We start from the raw sequence: 7,145 nt of genomic DNA, 5'->3' as shown, positions 1-7,145 counted from the left end.
TAATCAATATAAGTATTGAGCTCAAATATAATTATTCAAACTTTTGAGTATAAATCTATATAAACACTAAACTTACTTTACTAAGTGATATATTGTTGAAGATAATATTTATTTGTTATATCTATTTGCGTGAGATTTTATTTAAATTTTTTATCAATAAGAATCATTGAATATAAATACAATTATTTCAAGATTAAAAGATAAATCTGTATAAAGACTACTTATTTTACTAATCTATATATATGTCATATATTGTCTAGTGTTGAAATAATATTTTTCTGACAAATCAACATTATATCACATGATAACAAAAAATGACTTAAGAACCTCACTGGAAAAGTAAACAATATTGTCGACAATTTTCTGACTTTTTATCCTTAGAAGAGTTCATTCTATAATCATATCCCATGAAAACATCTTTTTAAAAGTTCTAACGTCGAATGTCGATTGTTGACCTAATTATATAGACCATTTAAACATATTGATATCCCACATTAAATGCAAATATACAAAGTTTGATGAACAATTTTAGTGTTATATCGCTACAATGTGGTTGTCCAAGTGCATCATATGCCATAATAGAATTTCGACCAAGTCAAGAATATCTAAATGGAGAAACGTTTAAACCTTACAATGAATATCCGTTCACTAAAAAACATGTTCACACTAAATTGATTTTTTGAAGATGTTCTTTTTTTCTATATTTTCTAACCATTGATTTTGTTTTTTAGATGGATTATCTTTTCCAAATTATTTTTCATAGTTTTTCCAAAAAAAAATGTGACCCTTACAATATCTTTGTTTTAGATTAAAACTTTTATATTGAGTTAAGTAATTAATTTTTTTTTTGTCATCATTGAATCGACAAGATCAATCTCTACTACGCAGGGTAACACAACTTAGTGGAGTCAAACTATGGTGGGTTCAGTAGTAGAAGTAGTGCTGTAACCACATGACTAAAGATATTTCCCTAATTTTTTTTTATAAGTGAAATTTAATAATAAATCTTTGTAGTATATGTTTCTTAGAAACTAATATTCCATTAAAATTTTTTTTTCTATTTAGATTTTTCTAAATACAATTACATAAAAAAGTTTTTACTCCACCATGCATTAAAATCTTACTTATATTCTAAAACTCATTAAACCATTATAATTTTTGGAATATGATAATTTTTGGTTATAATTTGAATAATAACACTAGTACTATAACAAATTCATAGTATTATTATTTTAAATTTTTTTTTTTATTTTACTTAATTCATTTTTATATATTTCTTATTTTTATTATTTACTAAAAAAGTTTATATTATTTTTATAGTATTTTAAAATTTAATTAATTTTATTTACTTCGTTTTTATTTATTTTTAAGTATTATTAATTATAAATAATAAGTAAACAATTAGTGATTATTTAAAATAGTATTTTTTAATATAAACAAAAAAAATATTGATTAGGTGGATGATAATATGGAGGTAGGAGAAGAGAGAAAAGTTAACTTTATATATATAGATAATTTGAAATGTAAAATTTATTTACTTTTTTGTAAAATATTTTCTCCGTGACATTGCGGGGGGGTCTGAGTCGTATTAATAATAATTAGAGTGATATAATGCGAGAAGAGAAGAACCCATCGGTTTTGTTTTTGTTCTTTTTTCTTTTTTTGGTTCTTTTCTTTCTGCCAAAGTTACGAGTTTCAGTTTTAAAATTTGTGTGCTCACCTGGGCGAACGTGTTAGTATCACGTTTGTATTTTGTTGTTGACATTTGTTTTTTTGTTTTTTTTTTTGACAACGTTGACATGTGTTTTCTTCTGCAAAATCCATGTATGCTTTGGAGTTTGGATATGTTTAAAAGAAATTGGAGAGTAAAACCAAAAAAAACTTTTAAAAACTTTATTTCATTCAGTAACTACTCTAGTCATAGAAAATATTGCTTACAGAATAGCTAGTTTTATCCTTTTTGTCCATTTGCAAGTTTGGGGGACCCTACCATTAGGATACCTTCTCCCCAGGAATTAGTCTCGAACCCTTCTATAGGTATGAGGATTTACCCTAAGTTATTAAAAAAAAAAAGGAATTTAAGAAAATTTTCAATGATCTATATTATTATAGGAGTAGTCGAAAGAGCTCACAGCCAATCTCACAAAAATTGACCTCCTTTGCCCTTAATGAAAATTGTCCTTTAAAAAATTTCGGACAAGTTTTTTTTTCTATTTAGGTTGCAGAAACGCACCACATTCATCCTCAGGCTCAAGATTACTAATTTGCCATTAATGAGATTCAAATCTAGACCTTTTTACCCTTTTTCTAAGTTTTATTTTTTTTAAAAAAAGTTTAAAAACAAAAATTTTTAAAAAACGAAATTTGTTTTACAAAATTGGAAATTAATGAGATTCAAATTTGGACATTTTTACCCTTTTTCAAAGTTTTAAGATTTTTTTTAAAAAAATAAAAAACGAAAATTAAAAAGAAAAACAAAATTTGTTTTACAAAATCGGAAATCTAATATATATACGCAATATCTCTGATTAAAAAATGGAAGATAAAAATTAGAATATATTACGAATATTCATTTAAAGAAAATATCTATTTTAAAAAATATTAAAATAGTAAAGATAATTATGACGATTTTCTTTCTAAGCTATATATATATAGAGGCTCAGCCAAAACAGTAGAAGTTGGATTCATTATGCTAAACATATAGTTTTGAGAGTATAATTTTTCTTTTGTATTATTTTGGTTCTAATGAATCAACTTTATTGTTGTATGATTTTGATTTTTTTTTTTCATGTTGATGTACTATCCATATGCTTTGGTGCTTTGCATGATTAATTTTTATGCTGTTATAATTTTTAATTATTATTTTGAATCAAAAAAAAATTTACTCATTTGGTACTGTTTGATTGTGTTTTAGGTGTACATGCGATGAACCATGGATGTTTTTTTGTATATCAAAAACAAGATTGGGCGAACAATTTGATGAAGCAAGCAAAAAAATCAAATCGGTTAAGTATTATTAATAATTGTGTTTATTTGTTTTTTTTAGTGGTGATTGTTATTCAATTTTATTCTCTTGGTTAAACATGATCATATTTTTATTCGATGATTTTTTATTCTACAAGCAAATGAGCAAAGACAACTTTTGACAATTTTATATGATTCATCCGATTCTAATTTTTATGTTTTTTTTTTGTAGAGGTTGTTTGGAAAGCAAGATCAAGCAAGACTTTGTCTATGGGTTTCCATCTTTTAAAACATACATGTTGTATTATTCTCTATATTTTGTCTTGTAGTATAGTAATTTGAAATAAACTTTTATATGAAACCTAATACATATTTTTTTTTTGTTTCAGTTGAATTCATGGATGATCATTGATCATAATTGTGGATCTACAAAGCTGAATATAATAAAATTCAGGTATTAATTTTTGCTAATCTGAATCCTTAATTTTTGTAAATAATATTGTTGCTAATGTTTTTTTTGTAATGATTATAGTTGCAGAAAAATTATGGTGGATTCTGTTCATAACAAATTTATGGTAATTTTCTAAAAACTTGGATTTCTTTCTGTTTACAAATAGATTTAAACAGAAAATTAGAAAATCTCAGAAATAAAATAATCGTATCCCATTTTAAATTATTAAAAAATGGAAAATAAATACTATTGTTGAAGATTAAATTATAGCCTCTCTTTTAGTTAATTCTTTTCCATTTACATTTTTGTTGGAATCCTTTTTAGCCTTATAATTAATTTACTTTTTGGTTTGTTAAATTATTTGAACTATTATTTAAAAATATATTTGCCCACACAAACTTATAAAAGAATTAAATTAGTGATATATTTGACCACAAAAAAGTTTAGACAATAATTGTTTTTAAAAAAGTTTTTGCCTGCACAAGTCAAATTGTTATTTTGTTAATTGAATTTAATTTATTTTTTCGCAAAACATAATTATAAATAAGTGTTTAACTTTACTGTTGTAGGTCTAATGTTGACAAGAGCTCATATAGAATATATATGTTTAACTGAAATAGAACTGATGTTGTGATCGAATGGGACATCTCTTACGACCTTTGAGAAAATGCCTAAACCAGATAATAGTATGATGAACACAGGTGTAAATAGGCTTATCACAGATGAATGAATATATAAGCCTCATAACAACATAAATTGTACAGTGAGTTGTTACCTATGCTAACTGAGGAGCAAAGACGTGTTTATGAAGAAATCATTCACTCTGTGAACCACGACAAAGGTGGTATGTTTTTTGTTCATGGACTTGGTGGTACTGGGAAAACTTTCTTTTGGATTATTCTTGGTGCTGATTTAAGGTCTAAAGGTAATATTGTTCTGAATGTTGCTTAAAGTGGTATAGCTGATTTGCTTTTGGAAGGTGGTAAAACGGCTCATTCAAAATTTGGTATTCCAAACAATCTTAATGAATATTTTGTGTGTACGATCGATGCCGAATCTTATCTTGCTGACTTAATTAGAGAAGCAAAGCTCATAATATGGGACGAGGCTCCAATGATGAACAAGCTTTATTACGAAACTTTGGATAGGAGTTTGCGAGATATCATGAGGTGTGACCATATTTTTGGAGGTAAATTTGTTGTGTTAGGAGGTGATTTTAGACAGATTCTACCTGTTATTACAGAAGGAGGAAAAGTAGCGACAATTTTAGCATCTATCAACTCATATGTTCTTCGGAGTAGTTGTAAGGTTCTTAAACTTACCGAAAATTTGAGACTTCACAAGGCACATAATAGTATGGATGCAGGTGCTCTCGCCGGTTTCCTGTTACCGTGGCGTTTGCAATTACTACAAACAAAAAGTCAAGGTCAGACGCTAGAACATGTTGGATTGTTTCTATCGAAACCAGTTTTCACGCATGGACAGCTTTATGATGCTTTCTCTCGAGTCATAACAAGAAAAAGCTTAAATGTGTTAATTACAGACAAAGATGGAAAATGCCAGAATAAAACACTCAATGTTATTTTCAAAGAGGTATTTGAGACTGTATAATTATGGTTTGTAGTTGGATAATTATTTTGGATAAAGTGATTTTTAAAGTGATTTTTAATATCTTTAACACTACTTCTATTTTATAGTCAGATATAGACTTTCACATTGGAGAAAACTATTTTCTAATTTAAACTTATTCTATATTATAAAATAATAGATAAATACATTGTAGATGGTCTAAGGACATATTATTTAAAATTTTCACATGATTATATTTTATTTGGTTTCAACAATGTTGTTTGAAAACATATAATTGTTAGTTGTATCATAAAGTGTATATATAATTTTACATCATATCTATTAACTACAAACTTTACCTTTAATGTGTAATTATATATATAATAATAAATATTAAAAATATTTAATAGTCAAAGAAAAGGTGAGACACTAAAACGATTAAGACGCAACGTTTAATCGTGACTGTTTGTATTCTTAAAAATCCGGAATCTCCTTTTCGTTTTCGATAACAGAGAAGAAACAGGAAAACCCCTAATTTGAGAAAATCATGAGATTCGATAAAATTTCTGATCTTCTTCCCAGAAGAACTAATTGACGTATACACGCCAATGTCTTACATTCTTGGAGTATCAGCGAGTTCTTCACAAAAAGAGTACTGCTTCTTGTGGATGTAGAGGTTAACGTCTTTAATTGAACATCATTCTTACTAAAATTTCAATTTTTAACAATTCTTATATATACGACTTATTACACAATTTTATTAAACTGTGAATGGTAACACAATCAAAGCTACTTTTTTACCAAATACACTCGCTAAACTCCGGAAATATATCGATGATGGTGAATGGTATGATATTAGAACTTTCAAAGTAATCAATCCAACCCTGAATGAGAGGAATACTCATCATCCTTATCAAATTAAATTCACGGACGATACCACTATGACGATGATCCAACAATTGAGTCCAAAGAATTACTTTTGATTCGAGGATTTTGATGATATATATCGTGGAAGAATAAATCATCCCATCTCTTTCGGTAAGTATTTCGTTAATTAATTTAATATTGATATGGTACAATCCGTGAGTATAGTTAATTGTAATTTTGTGTTCGGGAATCTAGAATCTTTATAGGATTTGTTGTAACTTTGTGTATTGGTCCCTCCCTTTGAAAAGTATGAATTAAACTTTTACCAAATACAGTTTTGCAACACTTTGGAAAGCTAAATTTTGTCTTTTTCCCAAATTAGATGTTTGTGGGTGTATAGTAGATATGGAAGATAAAAGAAGACATGAGAGTGCCAATGATATTAATGAAGTTGTTGTTCTCACGTTGTTGAATGGCAGGTAAAAGAAATTTACTCTACCTTTAGGATAGTTACGTTTTAAAGTTGTCTCTGTTAAGATTTTTTATTAATTTGATAAACATGTAGGAATGAAACTGTGAAGTGTCTGTGTCAAAGACAATTACGCTTCTGAATTCATGTTTAAATGGCAATCAAATGGGTGCCATCTCATATACAAATCTGAACCTGTGTTTTGTGTAATGCGGTTTGTGAAGGTCGGAGAATATGAAGGTATATAACATAAAATAGTTTTGATATATCATCATAAGGTAACCAATATATTCACTTTAAACTGCAAATGTTTAAAGGTGCACCATGTATCGAATACACATTGGCCTCTTCGAAGATCTTTATAAAACCACAGTTCGAAGGACTAAAGCATCACCAGGCTATGTAAGATTTTTTTTTTTTTTTGCTAGAAGACGGGAGAACTAGTCTCCCATTTATTGAACTAAAGAAATAAAAGATTACAAACTGACTTGACGCGATCGGACAGACCCGACAGCGTCATCACTCAAAATAGAACTCACAACAGATGGAACAATGTCAAAATGATAGAAACCAACGGGTAACGTGAACGCATAGTTAGTTAACCCGTCCGCAAGACGGTTAGCCTCTCTATACACGTGAGAAATACGGACTAGCCAGTCCTTTGATAAGAAGTCATGGCACAAACGTACTAGGAAGGACAACGGATGAGCGTCGCTTATCACTGTCTTAAGAAAACCCACTACAAGCTGCGAGTCTACCTCCAACTCCAAACGAGCCACTCCACGCTCCCACGCAATACAAAAACCGTAATACCCCCCCCCCCCC

The sequence above is a fragment of the Camelina sativa genome, chromosome 6, assembly GCF_000633955.1.
Source record: "Camelina sativa cultivar DH55 chromosome 6, Cs, whole genome shotgun sequence".
In the NCBI taxonomy this organism is placed as follows: domain Eukaryota; kingdom Viridiplantae; phylum Streptophyta; class Magnoliopsida; order Brassicales; family Brassicaceae; genus Camelina; species Camelina sativa.
This window is presented reverse-complemented; position numbering follows the sequence as displayed.